This window comes from Canis lupus, chromosome 2, assembly GCF_011100685.1.
Source record: "Canis lupus familiaris isolate Mischka breed German Shepherd chromosome 2, alternate assembly UU_Cfam_GSD_1.0, whole genome shotgun sequence".
NCBI classification, from domain to species: Eukaryota; Metazoa; Chordata; class Mammalia; order Carnivora; family Canidae; genus Canis; species Canis lupus.
Window position 1 is genome coordinate 44005518 of NC_049223.1, and position 24047 is coordinate 44029564.

The 24047-nt window shown below is 37.5% G+C and overlaps 1 long non-coding RNA gene across 6 annotated transcripts in view; it reads left to right on the forward strand.

The window, feature by feature from the left end:
- LOC106557902 overlaps nt 1-24047 on the forward strand; it is a 402448-nt gene that overhangs the window by 346549 nt on the left and 31852 nt on the right. For 4 of the 6 annotated variants that reach the window (XR_005355540.1, XR_005355539.1, XR_005355541.1 and 1 more), the window contains one exon: nt 19126-19218. The exons of the other annotated variants lie outside the window; for them this stretch is intronic. This is a non-coding gene — a long non-coding RNA (uncharacterized LOC106557902). The remainder of the gene's footprint in view (nt 1-19125; nt 19219-24047) is intronic. 6 annotated transcript variants of the gene reach the window in all.

A 24047-nucleotide genomic window follows, 5' to 3' on the forward strand; every position in this document is an offset into this window, starting at 1 on the left:
AGAGTAAAGGTTTCACACAGGGAGTAAATGAGTTGGCACTTAGATGACATACCACAAACTTTTAGTCGAAAATCCCCAAGCTGATTTTTCAACAGCTGGGGACTTTTGCCTCCAAGATAATCTTGGCATGAATGATCACTCGTAGTAAAAGCCGCAAACTTGGAGGGAATTTACCTTGTAGAATTTACAGGTTTCATGTATGTGTGTGTGTTTTATGTTTATTTTATTTATCTACTTTTGTGGAATACATTACTTACAAAGCATTTAGGTCTAATAGAAAACTTGAAATTCGTGCATGAGGATTTTTTTCCAAGACTCACTGGCTGCAAAAAATAAAGGCTGAACTAATAATCACAGAGTTTTTTCATCAGCTCCTATTAGGTAATTATTTTACCTGGATTGCTATGCCCCACACCCCAGTATCAGTGGCTAGCTTTTACTCTCTTCTCTTACTCTCTCTCTCTCTCTCTCTTTTTAAATATTTCATTTATTTATTCATGAGAGACACAGGCAGAGGGAGAAGCAGGCTCCCTGCAAGGAGCCTGATGTGGGACTCGATCCCAGGACCCCGGGATCATGACCTGAGCTGAAGGTAGACCCTCAACCTCTCAACTGCTAAGCCACCCAGGTGCCCCTCTGTTCTCTTACTCTCAATAGAGAAGTAACCAGAGGTCCTCTCTCATCTTTAACTCAAATGATCTAAGGCTTCTATAAAGACAAAGCTCAAATTCACCTTTCAGCCTCCATCCTGATATGATTTTGATTCTACTGACTTTACTTCTAGCCTCAATTTATTAAACACCCTCCCTCTGATTTTGCTTCCCTTGGCGACCTACTGAAGTCAATTTAAAATTCCCAAGGAGTGTTTTTAGCTTGGGCTACACTATTTTCCATTCCAAGCTTGGTAATAAAAATCCTACAGGCATATGACTGAAAAGAAACATGCAAATATCAGAAAAAAGCCTGTGTCACAGCAGCTTGGATCTGTGAGTCCTTCAAATTTTAAAGAGGCATTAATTAGACAGAAGTTAAACTTCTACGTATTTCTTTGGCAAATTGAATCACATACAAATTGCCACTTAATTTATTCAGTGCATTCACAAATATTTATTGGGTACATACCATGCAATATGCATTGTCATTGTTCCAGGTACTGAGTGTATGGCTGTGAATGAAACAATAAAAATCTCTGCCTACATGAAATCCATCTTCTAGTGGGTGGAGCATACAGTCAGCAAATTTTTTGTCTCCTTACTTGGTAATGTTGCCTGGTACGCACAAAGAGCCTGTACCAGCAAGATTTGGTTACGAAAAGCAAACTTCAAATAATAGAGGCCATTTCCATTATTTTTCTAAAAGTTCATGGCCCTAGCATTCCCTAGCTTGCCACCCCCAATCTGACAACTCAGGAAACATTACTTTATCTTGAAATTATTTTATCATAAAATCTTTCTGTATCTTGGTTATTTAAAAAAATTGTCACTCATCAATTAAGGAAGTATCTCAAAAACAGCTTGGGAGAACCTCAAGAGTCTTCTGTCAAATATCGTCCCAATTTTCCATAAGGTAGAGTCTCCCAGTAGTCAGGGTGGCATTGACCCTAGGGTGGCATCAGACATTTGATTTGCTGATTCAGAAGATTTAAGAGGGTGAAATATTTGAAGGACATAACTTAACAATGGCACTGAGAAAGCATATGGATCCCGCTAATAGACATGTCAATTGCTAGAATGGCGGAACAAATTGTACTACAGAGCATAAGAGAAAGTCAAAGTTTCTCCATAAGATCATTCAGTTTCTTTTATATGTCTGTGTTTGCTTTTCTCCTATAAACTTATTTATATCTGTAGTGGAAAAAACAAATATGTTTATTTTTATTCAGGCTCTTAAAGTCCATATGAGCTCGCCTATCCCAGCTAAGTTGGTTCTATTCATAAGTCTGTGGTAAAGGTCTGATATATTTTCTCTGGCTGTAGTTTTCTTTGACTACATTTCACTGGAAAGATTCACTCTGAAGGATTTATCTCCCACTGATGGGTTCTCTGGCTGACTGCTATTGCCTGCTCTGAAGTTGACCTCATGATTTGCAATGCATTCTGAGGTGAATGAGTCACTGCATTGGCAATAGTCATGCAACTGTGAAATCTCTGTGGTGGTTTCCCTGACCATTTCTGCCAATTCAAAATTCCTGAGACACTACAATACTGACTTCAGTCCTCACACCCAAAGAAGAGGTGCCTGGTTACTTAAGGCTGGACAGGGCTTCTGTGTATGTTTATGCAAGAAGGTGGGAAAGCTCTGTAGAGATTGACCCACATGGAAATTTTCAAAAAGCCTTGGCACTGCCCCTCCTTCTCTTTGAGTAGACTGAGGATTTCTCAAATAGAGAATGGACAGATTAGGGCTGGCCTTACCTATCCATCTTAAAGACCCATTGACATTCTCTTGGGATCTAAGATTCACAACTGGTCTCTCTTTCCTCTTTATCAATCTCTCTCTCTCTCTCTCTCTCTCTCTCTTTCTCCCTCTCTGTCTTTTAACACCCTCAAGAATAACATAAACCCCATTAGTCAGAAAAAGTTCCACTGTTAAAAATCACTGCCATTGATCATTAACTCCTTAAGAGTTAGCACTGTACTATTCATTGTTGAAGAATGGTGCCAGGTACTTAGTAAGTACTTAGTATGTGTTGATTTACTGAATAAATGAGAAATGTTTGCTATGTTGCCATTTTATTTTATTTTTTTAAAAAGGTTTTATTTATTCATTCATGAGAGAGACAGAGAGAGAGAGGCAGAGACACAGGCAGAGGGAGAAGCAGGCTCCCTGTGGGGAGCCTGATGTGGGACTCAATCCTGAGACCCCAGGATCATGACCTGGGCCAAAAGCAGGTGCTCAACCAATGAGCCACCCAGGCATCCCCAGAACAGTCTTTTCAACAAATTATGCTTGAACAATTGGATATCCATATGCAAAAAATATAGAAGTACACTTTGATGAATACCTCCCACCACATAAACAAGTTATTCACAATTTGTCACAGAACTTGGATGCCTGGGTCTTAGTCAGTTGACACTGACTCTTGCTTTTGGCTCAGGTCATGATCTCAGAGTCACAGGATTGAGCCATGACTGGAACTCCATGCTCAGAGTGGAGTCTGCTTGAGATTCCCTCTCTCCTTTTGCACTTTCCATACATGCTCTCTCTCTCTAAAATAAATAAATCTTTAAAAAAAAATGAGTCACAAAGCTTTCAAACCTAAAACTATATAACTGCTAGAAGAAAATAGGAAAAAACTTTGGTGACCGTGGATTAGTGAAAGATTTTTTTATATATGACACCAAAAACCAAAATACATTTTAAAAATGATAATTCAGACTTCTTCATAATTAAAAACTGCTACTCTTTGAAAGATTCTGTTAGGAGATTGTAAATATAAGCCATTGAATGGGAGATGATATTCACAAATCACATATCTAATAAAAGATTTCTCATCTGCAAGAGCCTCTATAGTGTCCAGTTATAAGTATGGTTTCTGGAGTCAGACTGCTTAGGTGACATCATTCTTTGTTGCTGTTTGACTCCTTATAGTTTTCGTAACTTCTCAGTGCTTCAATTTTATTATGTGAAAGAAGAAGGAGAAGGAGAAGGAGAAGGAGAAGGAGAAGGAGAAGGAAGAAGAAGAAGAAGAAGAAGAAGAAGAAGAAGAAGAAGAAGAAGAAGAAGAAGAAGAAGAAGAAAAGAAGAAATTCAGACTACCTACCAAAAAGGATTGTTCCAAGGATGAAATGCATTAATTAATGTAGAGCTCATTGATTAGGATCTAGTACAGACAGAGGAGGGTAGGAAGGGGGAGGGAGAGAGAATCTGTAATTGTTTACCTCTACAATATTAGAATGGTTAGAATTATAACCACTTCTGGCTGTTTCATTTTAAACACTGTCCTGAAAATTAGTTTCCTTCAAAATATAAGTGAGAAAGCCTATTGTACTGACATTTAAGACACAAAAGTGGAATCTGCATCCAAGAAGCACCACTTTGTCTTAAAAAAATAAAAGGAAAAAAAATATGGTCAAGATTTCTGTTTACTGCTATGAGCACTTTTTCTGCATGGCTAAGAAATCATATAATGCTTTCCTAATAAAAGGGGAATCAAATCAATCAAAATCTGCCTCTAAATGGAGTTGAACCTGGGGAGTAAGAGAGCAACAAATCTTGGTTGTAGATGATAGATGTACCAGGAAATTAATCCTACACAAAAATGGACAATGTGATTCTATGAATTTCTACTTTTGCTAAGAGTTGACCAAAACACTGTAGTCTGTGCCAAAAGACCAACAAAATTCATGCCAAATAAAATGTTGGATTTATCTACTTCTTAGTCAATTGGCTTTCCTATTAAAAAGAGATTATAGATTTTTAAATGGCCTTCATGGTCCCTGACTTTACAAGTGATGCACAGATTCACGATACTTCAAATTTCTAATACTAGAGCTCTGTAAAGTGGTGTCTTGTGACATACTTACTACTTGCCATGTCCTGAGTTTACCCCACTTTCACCCTCAGGGATTTTTTTTTTTCAACTGAACAGTAACATCACATGTCATGGAAGGATTATCATTAAAGTGGGTCTCTCCAATTGTCTCTGTGGTTAGCAGATTTATAATAGCACTAGCACCTTCATTTTATAGAGCATGGTTAGAAGTTGGGCATAAAACAAAGAGGACAGGATGTTAAAAAGGAAATAACAGATGCCTATGTCACTTCTGGAGTCAATTTGAGGAGGCAGTAGATTGCTCTGGAAAAAAATATATTCCCATATGTAACCTATTTCCAGTGTGGCTATTGTATTTCAACATGAGGCACTCTGTGGCTCCGAAGTGGAGACTTCTGCATTGGAAGGCAATTCTTCCCTTTATACCCAAGCTGTTCTTCACAAATCTCTTCTGTTTCTTATGGGCTAGATCTGATACATCCCTTCAAAGCAGAAATGGGAACATTTTCAGGGACAGAGAATTTGTGAATCTGTTGTTCATTTGGAAAACTGGTATTACAATTTCTAACAAATACAAACTAGCCCTGGCTGTCTTTGGGGCCATTCCATACTATGCTCTTAAAAGCATTTATAGCAGTTTGGAGACAGAGATGGTGAGCTTTATAGCTCAGACATGCAAAGGAAGCTCTCTCCTTCCACATATAAAATGTCTAGATGCAGAAGAATGATCTCTATTTTAACAGCAGCTTAGTTCTGCTAGGAAGTTTTTCTTCAGCAAAGACTATCCTTTAGATGACAAAAAAATCCCAAACCAAGACTAGCAGTGTGAATGGCAAGCCGATCACATTCTTTTAGCTTGAATCTGACACACTTTGTACAGCTGTACTCATTTAAAATGGCATCATAGCAGGAATGATTGTTCTGTTTCTACAGAATTTCATTGGCAGTGTGGTCAAAAGTCATTTGTCTATGTATATGAATGAGTGTATTTCTGGACTCTCTGTTCTGTTCCGTTGATCTACTTGGCCATTTTGATGTCAATACTACACTATCTTTTTTATTGTAGCTTTATAATAAGTCTTGTAATCAGATCATTTGAGTCCTACAATTTTGTTCTTTTTTTCCAAAGTTGCTTTGGCTGTTCTAGATACTTGGCATTTCTGAAAGGCCTGCTAGGACTTCATGGATTCTGTAGGTATTTGAGGAGAACTGACATTTAAAAAACGATTAAGTATGTTCATTTATGAATAAGATATAATCTCTCTTATTTATTTAGGCCTTTTAAAATTTCTCTAAGCAATGTTTTACAATTTCATGTATACATGAAATAGATCTTACATGTATTTTGCCCATCTTATCCCTAAGTAGCTCATATTTTTGATGCTCTTGTCAGTGGTATCTTTTAAAACTTTTATGTCATATTGTTCATTGCTAGTGTATAAAAATATTGCTAGTGTATATTTTATATTGATTTTGTATCCTTCAACTCTTTTAAATTCACTTATTTGTTCTAGTAGCCTTTTGTAGATTCCATTGGATTTTTTACAAAGATGATGTTACCACTTGCAAATAAATATAGACAATGTCAATACAACTTGACCTAATTGTCATTTATAGAATATTATACCCCAAAAGAGCATAACACATATTCTTTTAGAATACACTTGAAACATTTACCTAGAAAGGCATATTCTGGGTGGGCCATAAAATAAGTTTCAATAAATATAAAAGTTACCCAGTCATAGTATGCTATCTGACCACAGTGGAATTAAATTAAAAATAAAAAACTAGCATTTGTGTAAAATTTGTAGATGTTTTGGTCATTATTTCTTCAATTTTTTTTTCTGCCTCCTTTCAATTCTACTTTGAGAATTCCAATTACATTATATTAGACTGCTTGAAATTGCCCGTAAGTTTATTATTAAACTTATGGTTATTTTTCAATTAAATTTTTTAATGTGGGGGATGCCTGGGTGGCTCAGTGGTTTGGTGCCTGCCTTCCGCCCAGGGCATGATTCTGGAGTCCCAAGATCTAGTCCCACATCGGGCTCCCTGCATGGAGCCTGCTTCTCCCTCTGCCTGTGTCTCTGCCTCTCTCTCTCTCTCTCTCTCTCTCTCTCTGTGTGTCTCATGAATAAATAAATAAAATCTTTAAAATAAATGTTTAATGTATTTTTCAGATTGTATAGAATTGCTCCATTGCTATGTCTTCAAGTATACTAATTTTTTCTTCTATAATGACTAATCATGTGTTAATCCTACCCAATGTATTTTTCTTCTCATTCATTATTGTTTTCAACTGTAGAAGTTTGGAACTCTATATTTTCCATATCACTACTTGACTGTTTAAAAAAGGATGAGCTATAATTACTTTGTATTAACAAAGTTGTCTGATAATTCTGTCATCTGTGTTAGCTCTTGGTTGCTTTTGATCATTTATTTCTCCCTACCCCTTCATTATTGGTCATATTCTTTCTTCTTTTATTCCTGGTAATCTTTAATTAGATACCACATATACTGAATTCGATCTTATTGAGTGCTATATCTTTTTGTATTTCTATATACCTCAAGCTTTGTTTTGAGATGCAGTTAAGTTACTTGGAAAATTTTAGTTTAGTTCAGTTTTTGGTCTTGCTTTTAAGGTTTGCTAGGTATGAGTGAGGCAGCATCGAGTCTAGTGCTAATTATCCCACACTGTAGAGGCAAGACCCCAGTGAATACTCTAACCCTGTGGAGAAGCTACTATTCTCAATGCTATGTAAGCTCAAGGTAGTATTCCTTTTAATCCTTTTAGTTGATTCTTTTTCTAGACTTGATCCACCATCATCACTTTGTTGAATACACAAATGCAGACCTTTATAGATCTGCAGGGTTCCCCATATAGCTATCTCCTCTCTGGTATTCTGTTCTGTGATTCTAGCCCTCTTGGTATCCCAGGACTTTGTGCACTATCCCTTCAGCATAAAAGATCCCAGACTCTACCTGTACCAGAGTCTGGAAACTCTCAAAATACTAAGCTGGTCTCATCTTGCTTATTTCCCATGTCTCAAGGTCTTGTAAACCATTTTTTCAAACATTTTTCCTTATTTCTTTGGATATTTCAGGATGAAGAGTAAATCCAGAAATAAAAGTAAATCAATTTGAATTTAGAAAATATGAAGAATAAGCATTTCTACCTATATGAATTCATCAATATCATAGCTCTTGCATAAGGAAAAGACCTCTTTTGAATTTTGTTTCCTTGAGACTACAACTTCTTTTATTTCTCTACATCTATGCTTCCAAAAGAGGTGATTTCTTGCTTTCTCCTTTCAAATTTAAAACATTCATTATCTCAAAGGAAGGACAACTCTTGTTTGCCTATTAGTAAATAGTTAGATTGTCTTTTAAATTTACTCAGATAGCTAAACCACCACCTTAGTTTTTGTGGAATGTAATCAAAGATAAATATATTTTATCTTATTTTATACACTAGAGACTTTTTGTTACTAGCAAAAAATATATAATCATTACATGCACACACCTCCCACATCTCAAGTAATAATACTAATTTAATCATCCATGTATTCAGTATGTGCTTATTGATTACTTATTGTGATACATGCATGATCTTGGATATAAATTTTCATTACTGTTTGTAACTATTTGTTAACAATGTGTTCGGGTCAATCAGAATCTCAGCTGAGACTTCTATTATAATGATTTGTTCAATAATAGAATTGTCCCTGTGAAACATTGCTACAAGGCTCAAAAACTCACTGATACAAGGCAATCTAATCTGAATTCTATTCTCAGATGATTATAGTGTTGACATCTTAAGTATTGGGGATGCCTGGGTGGCTCAGTGGTTGAGTGTCTGCCTTTGGCTTAGCTCATGATCCCACGATCCTGGGATCGAGTCCTACATCAGGCTCCCCATGGGGAGCCTGCTTCGCCCTCTGCCTAAGTCTTTGCCTCGTTCTCTGTGTCTGTCATGAATAAATAAGTAAAAAAAAACTCAAAAAAATCTTAAGTATTAATAAGAGAACTCTGGAATATCAAGACTGAAGTTCATTACTTGTAAAATATTACTGAAAAATTATGAACTTAGTCATTGGTGATATTTTAAATCATATTTTTAGCTGTGTGACATAGTATTTAATGTTAGATATTAATTATATCAACCCATCATGCAAATTCAGAAAAAAATTTCCAAAATTTTTCTAAAACATGATCATCACTTTAGCCTTTTTTTTTTTTTTTTTTTTTTTTTTAAGTCAGGAGTACTCTCTAGTCCAAGAACACCTACAGCTGGAAGTGGAAATTGATAAAAGATTTTAAAGGGAGATTTGGCAGTCTGAATCCAATATCTTAAACATACTCATATCTTTTGATACCATCTTAAAAACTTGTCACTGGGTGCACAAAGTTGAACTATAAGCACACATTCAACACAATGCTTTATGATAGGAAAAATTAGAAACAACTTAAATGTACAAAAAATAGATTTTAAAAGTAAATTGTGATACATGGGAATAAAAGGCACAACCTAAGGGCCACAGTCATTTGTATTATAATAGGGATATAACAGGACAGGTAGTAGCTAACTTGTGGTGAACATAGCACAATGTATAAACTTGTCAAATCACTAAGTTGTACATCTTGTGTAAACTAATATAACATTGTGTGTTAACTATACTCAAGAAAAAAGAAAAGATAGAAAAAATTGTGATACAATGATATAAGGAAATACTATACAATTATTTAAAAAGACACATTTCAAGGTAAAGAAAGATTATAATGTTAACTTGAGTAAAAAATGTCACATTCTAGACTGTATGCATCATATGACCCCTTTGTAAATGCATATGTGTGTGTTTGCATTTGTGAGTCCTGCATGAAGCAATACATACACACGTGTATAAAGGCCTAAGGGCACACATGGCAAATTCTAACAGTTTTTTTTTTTTTTAATCTAGGGTAGATTTTTGATGATTTTTTTCTTCCTTTTCTTTGTTGATACTACTATACTGTAATAATGTTAGGCTTCCTGAGTTGAAAAGTTACTCTGAAACATGCTCATGTCTAGGACCGAGTATAAGAACTCAGAAAGAGAGAGAAGAGGAAAGTCTTATCAGCTGAACCATGGGTGATACAGTCAACACTGCAGCCAGGCTTCCTCATCAGACAATCAAATAGTAGTCCCAACACAGCCCAGCTCTAGCATCCACTAACATACAAGATTAACCCAATGGTTTTTCAGTGGGTGCTCTGGGTCACTGATTGTGACTTTCCCCCTCTACCTAGGCCCCAGTGGTCTCAGCTTTTCTCTTGCTCTTTATCTTTCTCTCCTTTTGTTCTCATTTTTTTCTGCTGTTATTCTTCTTCCTATCAGCTGGCAGGTATTTTTATGTAACTATAGACATCAAATTTTCAAAGAGAAAGGATCTGATCAGTTTTATTAACCATTATCCTAAATAGAGGGCCCCATTAGACTGGTATTTCAGGCTCAGGTACCTCACTAGTTGGAACCTTTGGGTTAGATGCCCATCCCTATTCCAATCATCCATGGCCAATGGGGCATGTGCTGTAGAACATGGCAGTTCTGTGGAGGAAGTACTTTTCATGACATAGTAGCTACTTAGAATCTTCTCTGAAAGGTCAATGTAGTAATTAAGGAAATAAGGAAAAGGGTAATCCATTACATAGTTGTAGAAAGTTCTCATGATTGGAGTGTATATTTTTTTATATTGAGCTGAAATCTGCCTCCATGTAACTTTTACTCCCATCTTGCTCTGTTTTCTCATACTCCACTCTAACTGTTCTCTTCAAACATTTGAGAAGAAATCTTTATTTCCATCTCTTTCAACCATTTCTCAAATGACAAAGTTTCCAACCTCCCATTTACTTGAACTCTGGTCTGTGAGGGGGACAGGGTCCAGTTTGTCCATATGCAATAAAAATGTGACTCCCAGAAATAAACACCATAGCCAGGTGTGATCTACTTACCTGTAATTGCAGATGATGTAAGACTTTCCAGCAGCCGAGTCAGACTCCTGGTTTCTATCAAAATGGTCTCTAGCCAGGTCTCTCTCACTTGACACTCACACAATGAATTTATTGTAATATGCATGTAAGAATTTGCATCTATTAGGTTTCACCTACTGTATCTTCTGAACACTTGTTAGTGTACTCCAGTTTACAAGCACTTTCACAGACATTATCTCATTTAATCCTCCCAACATGTTGATTTTGGCCCAGAGCTCCTGCTTGGTCCATAAGATCATTTCCAGTTGCCAGTCTTTCCTATGTTCACCATCAACAGTGGAGCTTTCCACATAATTTAACAACTGAGGGAAGTGGAATAAATTTCTCCTTGCAGCATTAGAGAGAAATCGTGTGGAGCTATGCACTAAGGAAGGCAGCATGTACAACATTTGGGGACATAATTACAGCAAGGACAAAGATCATTGTGGAGTCAGGAGAAGAAGACAGAATAGGAGTCAACAGAACAATATTTTCTCCAGAATGTTCACAAGTGTGCTCTTCTCTCTGTGTACGTATGATGGCAGTCAAATGCAGGGATGGGACTTTCCTCACACGTTTATAAACTCATGAGTCAGATACAATACATGGTATTGGAATAACTCTTATATTTCTGTGTTTAGTCTTTTCAGGTTCTGTCTTCATGTCTTGATTCTTTCTCACTATGGAAATATGCAAGCTTTGTGGTTCAAGGTGGTGCTCTCCAATCAGCGGGCTGCTGCCTTTTTGGTGTGATTCGCTTGGGAGTCATTCTGTCATAGATTGCTCACTCAGTCATTATCATCACTGCCTCATTCCATTGCTTCTATTCTCTATATAAGGAGAGTTCTCTGTCTTGTTTGTTTCCCTGCCATATTTTCACTGTCTTAGATCACAGATGAAATGCAGATTTCCCCCACCTCTTTGTAACAGTCTGTATGCTATCCAGCTATAGAAATAGTTACAGATCTATTGTTTTATTGAAATGAATTGACAAGTATCCGGTTTTGAACAGTCTCATATTGACTGTCCTGATAGCTATAAAAATTTACCAAATTTGAATCAAGTAAACTGCATGATATCCATGATGCTTTTTGGTGTGTAAAGCAGTACAATCTAATGTCAAATAGAAACAAAAGCATAGCGGGATTCCAAAAATTGTTTCCAAATACTTAAGAAAAATTTGATCTGTAATTTTTAAAAATCAAGTATAGCTGATATTCTTATGGAAATCATTTGGAATCCCTTGTAGCTCTTAATAATTTAAATGAAATTATGTGTTGGGTTAAGACAGTCTCATAGGTAGTTGTATGTATCTATGTGTGTATGTCCATGATACTGTCTCTGAGGGGTGTGTGTGTGTGTGTGTGTGTGTGTATGGAGAGGACAGAGCATGAGGAAAAACCACGCTCCTACCAACTTCTCCTCCTACGTTTGGTATCAGTTCAACACTGTTAAATGTAAACACAAACAAAAAAAGTAGCAAGAAATACTCGTACTGGTGACAAAACACTTGGGAAAAGATGAGGGCATACATACAAAAGCGATTTCTTACCAATCCCTTTTCTCCACAATTGTTAGTTAGGTATGGCTTGCTAATGATTTTAGCATATCTCATGAATACATAACAAAATAGAGTTTTTAGAAGTTTAAAACCAGTTGCTGGTGAGTCTGCTGAAATGGGTCGTTTTACAACTATTTCCATTCTCAGGAACTGATACAGGTATTTAGTCCAACCACTGCATATTTGCTTGCTTCATCAACTGCATTTCTTTTCACATGGGTAGACCTCTGCCCTCAGATAATAGGCATTACTTATCTCATTTATCCACATCAATAGTCTTTATAGAAGATATTTTAACTCCCATTTGACTGATATAGAAGGGGAACTTCAGAGAGCTGAACAGTTTGCTATAGGTCATTCAGCTAGTAGGTGGTAGAACCAAGACCCCACTTTGGTTGGACTGCATAGCCCACACATTGCTGTGCCTAGAGTGCTTCCCCAAGCTCTCTTGGACTCATTCCTGTCTGTCTTGTTTACCCCGTGGCTCATAAACTGCATGAGCTAATAATCTACATGTTGCTTCCTGATAACTACTTTATCACAATGTAGTATTTAATGATCAATGTTTCCAATCAAATGAAAGGGTTAGAAGCAAAGCAGATGTTCCAACCCTTCTTCCCTTGAGCCCAGAGAACTAGTGAACTATATTCCAGAGGAAGCTCTCTGATAACCACTTAGCCTTCCTGTCATCTGTCTGCATCCATACAATAGAGTAAATCCATACTTGTGTCAAATTTGCTAGTCTCATGTCAGAGACACTTCTGCCTGGAGTTTAAACATATTCCACCTTCAGGTGCTTCATGCAGGAACCCACATTTATGCATTTGTCTATATAGTTTGCATTCAGAGATCAACTAGGCCCTCCCCAGGGTTCTGTGTGAGGAGAACTGAGAAATGGTGGTTCTAGCTGGGTAGCTGTAGTCTTTTATCAAGGCTTCTTCAACAATCTGAAGAGGACCTTACTCCATTCATAGTTTGGTGATGCTATTCATGAATAATAGTGCCTGTGCTATTTGAATTTAATTTGAGGCCCATTATATTGTGATGCTGCTAAAACATTGAATAAGGTAAGTATCCTGGACCTCCTTGAGTTCACTATGCTTTGGTAAATGGGCATTAGGGTAGTTGTTGCCATTTTTCTCTGCCTAGGCCAAAACTGAATGCCACCTTCAGCTCTGTATCCATTTGCATCTCTTTATGTCATATGTGAGAAAGCAAGTTGACAGCCTAACCTCATCTTAAAACTTCTCAGGACTATGCATCCTTGAGGTTAGTCACACCCTTTTTTATTCTCTAACCCACAATCTCCTATTTTCATTAAAAAAGTAAGAAAGAATAGAACAATATTTGGAGAGAACATCTTTCTTTAGAACGTCTTATCAAATAGTATTGTCTGTTTGTCTACTTAAAGTTTTATCTTCTTAGATGCTCTAATTCTAGATACTCTAATATTTGCTTCTATTTGCAGTTTGATTTACACATTTTTTTTTCAACAACTGTTTAGGGGTCTGGGCTCTCCTTGAGAGACCATGTGGATAAGCATTATCACCCCAGGCTTCACCCAGAGGCTTTCTAGATAGAAGTAAGATTTTAAGACAAATGTCATTGCAAATATTTCTTTCCCCCTCTACTGTGGTGCAAATGGGATAATTTTTACATCATATGATTTAATAAAGAACTTTTAAATACCTTTAAAGTTGAAACATCTTGTTTATAAACAAAGGGAAAACAAATTGAAGTAACTTACTCTGTTCATCTGAAAACAATTTGGACTACTACTGAAATGTATTGAAAATGTAGATGAATCAGATGAGCTAGATTAGTTAACAAAGTACAAGTGGAAAATGGACAAAACAATGATATTTGTTTTAAAATGTGGATATTATTTAAAGACCCATATAACAAAGCAAATCCTGGGGTGTTCTTCAAGTGAAGGCATTTGAGAGAAAACCTGACTCATCATGAAATTCTTGTAGGGGTATAGAATGATTGGGCTAATCCTGTTGTAAAAGTGGATACATACATAAGGAGGTCCACTTAAAAGATTTACTTTCTCATTCTGTGAGATAATAGAAAGTATGTATATTGGTCTTTGCCCCTTCAGTTCCTGACATGAAACTTCTAAAGCTCTTGTAAATTCCTAAGTGATAATAACACTAGGAGCATCTCTTGTTCTAACATTTGGTCTTTGACCCTGTCCTTGACAGAGAACTCCTAAAGCCCTCGTAAATTCCTAAGTGATAAGAGCTCTAGGAACATTTTTTGTTCTAATGAGGTGACTCTGGGTAGGCTGTCAGATGCAGACTGTTCATGAGAAAGACCAAGCCATGACTAGAAGCTTAGAATTTTCAGACCTTTCTCTCACTCTCACTATCTCTAGATAGGGGAGAAAAGTTGGAAATGGAGTAAAGGAAGCCTCCATAAAATTCCAGTAGTATGGGGTTCCGGGAGCTTCCAGGCTCATGGACATATCCACATACTGGCAGACTGACATGCCCCAATTTCATGGGGATGGAAGCTCCTATACTAGGAAGCCTCCCAGACCTTACCATATGCATCTCTTCATCTCACGCTTTATCTATATCCTTCTTCAGTTTCCTTTAATAAACTGGCAAATGTAAGTAAAAGTTTTTCTGAGTTCTGTGAGCCACTCCAGCAAATTAACCAAACCTGAGGAAGGGGCATGGGAGCCTCCATTTTGTAGCCTAGTTGGACTGAAGTCATGGGTAACCTGGGACCTACTAGTTGTGACTGACATCTAAGTGGTGAGCAGTGTTCTGGGGCTGAGCCGTTGACCTGTGGGATCAGATGCTATCTCCAGGTAGATGATGTCAGGATTGAATTAAATTATAAGATACCCAGCTGATGTCACAGAATGGCTTGGAGTGGGGAAAATGCACACATCTGGTGTCAGAAGTGTTGGGAATGTGGTAGTAGTGTGAGAGTAAATGAGATAAAAAAGGAAAAAATGGCCTTTCCCTACTAACCTATCAAATCACTAAACGTACAATAGCATGTTATCATAAATAGTAGGAAGCTAACAAGTGTCTGTTAAACATACTTGAAATCAACAGCTCTGGAGCATATCAAAGAATCAGACTACATTAAAAATATTTAAACTCTATTTTCGTTCTTTTAGAGCAAAGTTGATTATATCTTTTACTTACGTAGATGTTTAACAAGTTGAACTTCCTTTTTTAAAAAAAAAAAATTTATTTATTCATGAGAGACTCAGAGAGAGAGAGGCAGAGACACAGACAGAGAGAGAAGCAGGCTCCATTCAGGGAGCCTGATGTGGGACTCGATACCAGGACTCCAGGATCACTTCCTGTGCTGAAAGGAGGCACTCAATTACTGAGCCACCCAGGTGTCCCAACAAGTTCAACTTTTAACATTGATTTATCCAAGCTGTACAAATTCTTAGAAGACACAATTTTTGTTCATTTCAGTTCTCTGTAGCTCAAAAAGTAATCTAAGGTAAGTTCCTAAGGAACCAAGGGCCAATGGAAACCAACCTAAAATCCAAACTGGTGCAGTATCAATGCTAGATGTGCTTTCAATAAATCTTCCTCTATCTCCATAGGCATTGGCAAAATCCTCTTGTTCACCATCATTAAAAATACATAGCTAAGACATTCCACTGACTCTGACTTATTGATGCATTACTTATTTGAAGAAATTAGCAGAGGAGGATGCAAGCAATGAATGAGCTTTGCTTCTGAGTCCAATCTCAAAAGCTTCTTATTTCCTGGGGCTAGTTTTATTTTTTAAGCACACATATAATCCTAAGAAAGTGCCCTTTTTGGTACTCTGACACTGTCTTTGTCATTCATAGCTTAGAAGAGAAAAAGTAAAAGTTGAGATATCCAGAGACGTTTTTGTGTTTTGCTATTTCATAAACTTAGAAGTAGAATTGCATAAAATTGAAGAACATTATAAAGCTCAGTAAACATGTTTTAACGAAGTCTTTGGGGATAACTTTTCCTATAAGTATTCAAAATTGAATCAATTTTTACTGTTGTCATTCGAACGCAGGTCAGGGATGGTCTTTTGGTGACAAATATGGGTCTATTTGGGGCAGCCCGGGTGGCTCAGTGGTTTAGTGCCGCCTTCAGCCTGGGACCTGATCCTGGAGACCTGGGATTGAGTCCCACGTCAGGCTCCTGACACAGAGCCTGCTTCTCCCTCTGCCTGTGTCTCTGCCTCTCTCTATCTCTGTGTGTGTCTCTCATGAATAAAATTGAATGATTTTGTTGAACATTTGAAACTAAATGAAATACTAAATGAAATACTTAAAATGAATTAAGTGTTTTATGCATTTAATACACAAACACCTATCTCTATCTTATCTATCTTACCTGGTAATTGTCTCCCTCCCTGATGTTCTTTTTTTTTTTTTTTTTTTTTTTTTTAGATTTTATTTATTTATTCGTGAGAGACACACAGAGAGAAAGGCAGAGACACAGGCAGAGGGAGAAGCAGACTCCATGCAGGGAGCCCGATGTGGGACTCGATCCTGGGACTCCAGGATCAGGCCCTAGGCTGAAGGCAGGCACTAAATCGCTAAGCCACCCAGGCGTCCCCTGATATTCTTTTTAGGATAAAAGCCACAAAAGAGTAAGAATGAAAACAACTAATTAATTATTCAGAAATCTCTAATTGAACACAGGTTTTCTATCAAGCCTCTTCTAGGCTTTGTGAATATAAAGATTCCATTCTGCCCTTAAGGCATTTATGCTGTAAAATAATTCATCAAAATCATGATTGATTTATTCATTAATAGGACAAGTCTTCATTAAGTACCTTCCAAGTGTAAGGCTCACAGCCCAGCAAATACTAATGAGCCAAACAGGCCTGGTTCTTGCCTTCATGGAGTGCAGTCCAAAGCAAAACAAAGACATTCATCACATTATCAAGCTGGTGCATGTAGAATTATCACACAGACTCTAAAAGTGCAATGAAGAGAAGAATATGGTCCTTTAAAAGTACAGAATTAGGGGATGGGATTAACTTAAGAAAGTCAAAGAGTTGTTTGCTAAGTTGAAATTTAAAGTGTGGGTAGAAGTAAATAGGAGACCCTAGGGAAAAGAGAAAACAGCACGTTCCTAGCAGAAGAAATAGTGTGAGGGTTGACTTGTGTCAACCCAAAAGATATGTTGAAATCCTAGTCATCAGTCCTCAGTATTTAATCTTTCTTGGAAATTTGGTCATTATCAATGTAATTAATTAATCTGAGGTCATACTGGAATAAGGTGGGCCCTTAGCGCAATATGACAGGTGTCCTTACAAGAGGAGGAGAAGACACAGAAAGGAAAGATGAATATGTGAAGACTGAGCCAGATCTGGATCAAAGTTATCCTGCCATAAACCAAAAATCATCTGGGGCTCCCAGAAGGAAGGTGAAAAGAATGGGATAGCCCTGCCAGCATCTTGAATTTGGACTTCTAACCCCAGAATTATGAGATCATACATTTCTCTGGTTTTAAACCGCCGAGTCGGTGGCTCTTTTTTACATCAGGCTTAGGCAATGAATACACTTAGCATTTGTAAAAACAGCAATGCAAAACATTCCAAATCAAAGGACCAGAATATATCCAAGTTGGATTGTATTATGTGGGAAAGACAGGGTTGCTGGATAAAATATGGGCAACTAGTTTGAGTTTCAGATAAACAACAAGTATTTCTTGGGGCATCTGGGTGGCTTAGTTGGTTAAGTGGCTACCTTCGGCTCAGGTCATGATCTTGGAATCCTGGAATGGAGCCCAGTGTAGGGCATCCCACTCAGTGGGGAGTCTGCTTTTCCCACTCCCTCAGAATCTCCCCCTGCTCATGCTCTCTCTCTCTTTCTCTCTCAAATTAAAAAAAAAAAAACAAAAAACAAAAAACAAAGCACTTTTTTTAGTATAAGTATGCCCTGTACTACATCTAAAAATCTGCTAAAATTATTATTATTATTATTATTATTATTTGAGATTCAAATTTATTTGAGCATCCTTTAGTTTTACTGGCTAGATTTTACAACTTTATGGAGGGGACTCATGAAGTAAGGTGCTGGGAAGGAACTATGGAGAGGCTACTTTTTTATGGGAGATGTGGAAATGGTGACAGCATGTATAGGTAGCCCTATGGCAGGTTAGCTATAAAAGGTTAAAAAGAGATGCTGCAGGAGTTGGGGTGGGAATGGAGGAATGAAGGTTTCATTGAGGATGCATATTTGTTTTTGAGGTGGGAGAGAGATTTATCTATGTTTAAGAGATGTCTTAGTCTGTTCCATCCTATGACCTAAATACCTCCCAGAGGCCCCACATTTCAGTACCGTCACATGGGCATTAGGATTTCAACATAAGAATTTTTCAGGGAACTTGTACATTCAGACCACAGAAAGAGCCAAGTGATAGAATCCAGTTGAGAGTTTGACTACACAAAGAGGAAAAAGGGATAACAAGTATTTATAGTTTATGAAAAGATGAAAAATAGTGGGATCTGAAGAGGTTACTCTCAGAAGAAGGGGCATATCCTTCACTGTAACAAGATGGCGGAAGATAGTAAGGGTTCAGTGTGGGTTGTTTGATATAGGTAATATTAGGGAAATATTTGATGTTTGGGATTTCTCATCAGGTGCTCTCTATCTTCCATTTCAGAGGCAAGTTTATATGCTAAAACTAAGAAGAATGAGACTGTTTTTAGAAGATTGAAGGGAGAGAAGTTTTAATTAGTCGTTGCAGATTGGATTAAGCAACTGAAGACTATGTGAGGCAGTATTAGTGGGCCATTTGACTTTTAATCTCAGTAATTTCACCATAACACATGTACTCTTTTTGCTCAATGGAAAAAGTTTACATGGAATCTTGGAAGAGGAAATAGTTAATTAGGGTAGAAGGGAAGAGACCCCAGGCTGGTATAAGGAGAAGGAAGCAACTCTGCTGATGTGACCTTGAGGGGTGATTAGAATTTCCCTGGTTTGTGGAAGGTAGGGTGGGAATATCTTGCTTAGTAGGGTGGAAAAAGATCTGTTATTTAGCCCTCATTGCGCCTATAACACTCTTAATTTTTTTGCTTTGAGGGAGAAGAGAAGAGATAACAAACACTCCAGGAACTCATAGGTGGGAAAAATCACGCAAGGATGGGATAGTTGGAAAGACTTCTGAGAAGAAAGGTACACTTGAAAAGAAGAAAGGCTAAGCCTTCTTAAGTAAAGGAATGGTGGAAAAAGGGGCTTAAGCAAAAATAAGATACCTGGGAAATCAGGTTTTAACTCCCAGAATTTGTTTTTAGATGCCTCAGTAGTTTTTTCTTTTTTAAATTGGACTTTATATGCCTACAGAATTTCAATGTTCATGTTATCTTCCTGCCCATGTGGGTATTTGAAATGACTAATCTTATTACAGAGGCTACTGTATTTATATTTTAGTCCTACATTTTGCCAGGGACTTTCTTGCCCTTGGATGTGGAAGAAATTCTATTCATCTAGAAAATATGTATGGAATGTAATGTAGCCAAGTAAGTGCTGTGAGCTGTCAATATCAAAGATGTGGGATTAAATGCCAAGTGGTGTGGCTAATCATGGCCCCATGGGAGAGTTTTGAGGCAAAAGTGAGCAGTGTGACTAGAGGCATCATGATGGCACAATAGAAGGGCTGAGGCTCAGTTGTGGTCTCAGCCACAAATCTGTCTCCAGGATTTCATCAGGTTTTTTCCAGGATTCCATTAACCCAATTTACGCATTCATGAATTCTAGCAAAATTCCTATATGTAAAACGAAACAAAACAAAACAACCCCCCCCCCACACACACACAAAATTCCTATATTTATACCTTAGGTAATCGATGAGATATGCTCCTCCAGGACCAGTTAGTCATATTTAAGGATTTTTCCAGAAAATGAGAAACATTCTGTTTTTTTTTTTCATTTTTATATTTTCATTGGTTAGTAGTTTCATAAGAATCATCAGAATACTTTTGAAAAATGTAATTCTAAATTAGTAACTTAGAAGACTCCTTTATTCTGAGATTATGAGTGTCTTACTTCTTTTATTGTTAAAATATCCTTATTTTATGAGATAATGGTCGTTAGGTCATAGTAGGTCTTTGAAATTTTATTTTCTTGTTTTTAATGATTGTGCTCAGCAGGAATTGCCTTCAGTATTATTGGATCTACAAACTTGGGAAACCTGGGAAAGTCCAGTTGTAACCATGATAATAGAGTTGTATCTTGCTCCCAATGGACCTAAGTCACGGCTGTTTCAGAATATCATCAGCACACATTACAGTGAGGGTCAGTGTGCGGTTCTTCTGCACCTGGCCCTGGCTTGGGGAAAACCTCCTTTCTGTTTGTGATTTGGATGCATGACCATCCAGATTAATAAAATCCAGTCGAAAGCAGTTAAGTCTATTGCTGGCAAGAGTCAGAAGTTCTTCCTTAGAAAGGGCTGGGTGCCAGATATAAAGCTAAAACATGTGTTCACCTCCTCCTTCGGGGAAACGAAACAAAACAATAACAACGGTGTACGACCACTCACCATCAGTAGCTCTGCCAGACACATTCGATCTCACTTTTCCATTCTCAGGAAATTACTGCTAAGGGTCTTATCAAAATAACCAACTCCTTTCTCATGTGGGCTTTTCTTTATTGACATGGCAGGTGTCCTGGGCACTGACCCAGTGGAGCTCCTCTATAGGATCTGAGGCAGAGATAATACTTTACTCCACTGTTGGCAACTTGGTCTTTAAAACTGAGTGTGAGTAATTAGCAATCCCTACTTGAATTAGGACACCAGGCCAAATTCTCAGGATACAGATAACAAAATCAGTTTAAAGTAGTCTTGCGGAAATTGGTGGATAGTAAGAAGTCTGTCATAACTTGAGTTGAAGGAATCTGATTCTCATCATTACAGAATTACTTTTGTGTTACTCTAACTCTCGACTATGGTGTAGTTAGATTCTAACATGGGGTGAGGGGGGCTGGGGTGGGGCCTTCACTGTTAGTCAGGGAGATGAGCAAGTATGTAAAACTGGGCTGTCCCTTGATTACCAGCTCTACATGGCTCATGGTCTTGTATTCACTATTCTCCCTTTGATCTTTTCATCATAGCCTTAACAACTGTCAACACGTCACCACAGCACCTTTAAAAATATTGTTGAATGTTATGCTAAGGAAGAGCCTCATTATGGGATGGACCCAAGTTTTCCTAATTTTCTTTGAGCCTTTTTTTTTTTTTTTTAATGATTGGATTCTGCCTTAATCCATAACCTTTCAAAAATCCTCTTTTCTTAGGAAATAGAAAGAAGTCTTTCTTTTTCAGGAATTCCTTTTGCCTGAGAACGTCTATAGGATAATAAACATATTCACAATTATTTAACTATCATCAATTAATTACCAATTAACTATTTGTAGTAATAATTAACTAACTTTTATTCCGCATTTACTATGAACTTAAACATTGTGTTAAAACTGTCTTCATGCATGTTGTCACTTGGTACATGGATTGCATGCCTAAAATGTGACTGGTAGTATGGGCCAGTAAGTCTTCTAGACAATGCCATGTAGGGGTTGCATAGTTAGACACACTGGATTTTGATTCACTCACTTGTTAGGTTAAGTGTAATCTCTCCTGGCCTTGATCTCCTTTTATGTAAATTAGGGGAAGTATGACCTATGTTGGAGAGTTGTGGTGACAATCTGAGAGTATTTATGGAGCTCTTGGCACAGAGTAAGGCTACAAAACCTGGGATCTCTAAGTTACTATTGGAAATAAGAGCAGAAGTACTTTAGGGAGATTCACTGAGCATGAGGGATAGGAAGAAGTTGTGAGAAGCCAGCCATTAATGAAGAACAATATTTCTGTGAGAGCAAAAGAGGAGGGAAGGCACAGTGAACAGAGTATATATAGGGTGTGTGTGTGGGGGGTCTGTTGGTTGGAAGTCAGGTATGAGTTGGGCACTGTGCAAAGAACTTTTTGCATATTATCTTATTTGATCTTCACTGCAAGTCAACAACAGGGGAAATAAGAGCTCCATGTTTCCAGATGAGACGTTGAGGCTGAGGAAGTTAAAGTAAGTTTCCTAAGGTGTGCCGGGTAGTAAAAGGTGGCTCCTCAATTCAAAATCACTCTCTCATGGTCCCAAATTCATGTGCTTTCCCCTGAGGCAGGACAGTGCTGTGCCCATTAATATACATGGTGGCCCATCTTATGCTTGTAGCACATTCAACTCATTCCAGTGTGGGTCCAAAAAGTGAAGCTAGAGGAATACTGTTGGGGTGGTGGTGGTGTAGGGGTGTACTTTGGGGATGAAACTCAGCTTCTGGCCACTGTCAATCTGTAGGCGGAAGCACCTGGAGCTAAAGGCACAGTGATGCTCCTCTCTGCAGGGGCCTGCCTGTTTCTGGTCCATAGCACTCTGAAGTCTATAGGCAAACCTGAAGGAGCAAGTGGACTTCTATGACTATCACTTATGCCTAGATTTCATAACAAAATAGTGGGTTCCATACTGGAACAACTGACTTCTTACAAAAAAAATGCAAGATCTTTGTCAATGGAGGAAAGAAGCAAATATTTATCTAGCATTGTGCAATTCATATGTGACATATATAGTTTCACTGGATCCTCATTACAAGCTTGTGAGGTGTACATTATTGTGGTTTGTACAAATAAAGGCTCTCTCCAGTTTACACAGACAATAAGTTTCAGAACAAGGATTTTTACTCAGGATGATTTAGCACCAGTGAGTCGACAGTCACAAAAATATGAGGATTTGAATAAAATGTATATGTACAAGTAATTTGAATAAATTGCAATAAATCATATTCATCCCTTGTTATCCACACAATGATTCTCTTTTATTTCCTTTTATAGAGCTCCTGCATTAGAAAAAAATCACAAAAGATTCTTTCAAATAAATTTTTGTCTTTTCACCTCAAAAACCAAAATTTCTGGTCAAGATGGGTGATGTTTTATATATGGGATTTGGCTTCATCTGTTGGCACACATGATGTCTATTAATCAATAGCAAACTGAGCCTGTGAATGAGCCATGCCCTACAAAGGCTCCAAAAGTCCTTGGGAAAGATGAGACAGAAACTACTCTGTCTTCTAAGTCTAAAAAAACTGGAATGGATCTACAGATCCAAGGATATAAAGGTGATCTGTGTCTTATGTGGCTTTTAGCTGCTTTGTACAGCTGTTCAAAATATAATTGTTAAAAACATACATATGGCAATCCTACTAGCATGTTGTCATGTTGCCTACAATTTACTTTTGGATGCTTCAGCATTGTTAGCATTGTGATGTGTGTAGTGGTTAGTTTCTATCCCCTGGAGTTGTTAGCGGTCCTACTTGGAAATACATATTCCATATTCCTTGGTGTATTAGTTTCCTGATACTGTCCTAACAAATTAGTGCAGACAGGCTTAAGCAAGAGAAGTTTATTCTTTCACAATTTTGGAGGCTAGTAGTCCAACACTGAGGTGCCAATAGGGCTGATTCCTTCTGGAGGCTCTGAGAGAAAACTCAGTCCATCCCTTCCTCATAATTTCTGGTGGTTGCCAGCAATCTTTGATGTTCCTTGGCTTCTAGATGCATCAATTCATTCTCTTCTCCCATCTTTGCAAAGTGTTCTTCCCTCTGTATATGTCTGTGCTCAAATTTCCCTCCACTTATAAGGATACTAGTTGTTGGATTAGAGCATATTCCAATCCACTATGACCCTGTCTGAACTTGATTACTTGTACAAAGACCCTATTTCCAAATAAGGTCACATTCACAAATTCCTTTGGGGGGATACTCTTCACCTTTGTACATGGTTTATTAGTTAGCATCTAACTGGAAGATCCTGCTCCAGAGTTAGCTATGGCAAGAAATTCAGCACCCAACTGAATATGAGAGTTTGTAAAGTAGCTTAGCAAATGTAATAAATAGGTTTTTTATTCATGATATTAGGTGTTTGGATGTGGACTAGCTAGAAATGTTTAAGACACAGCCCTCACCCT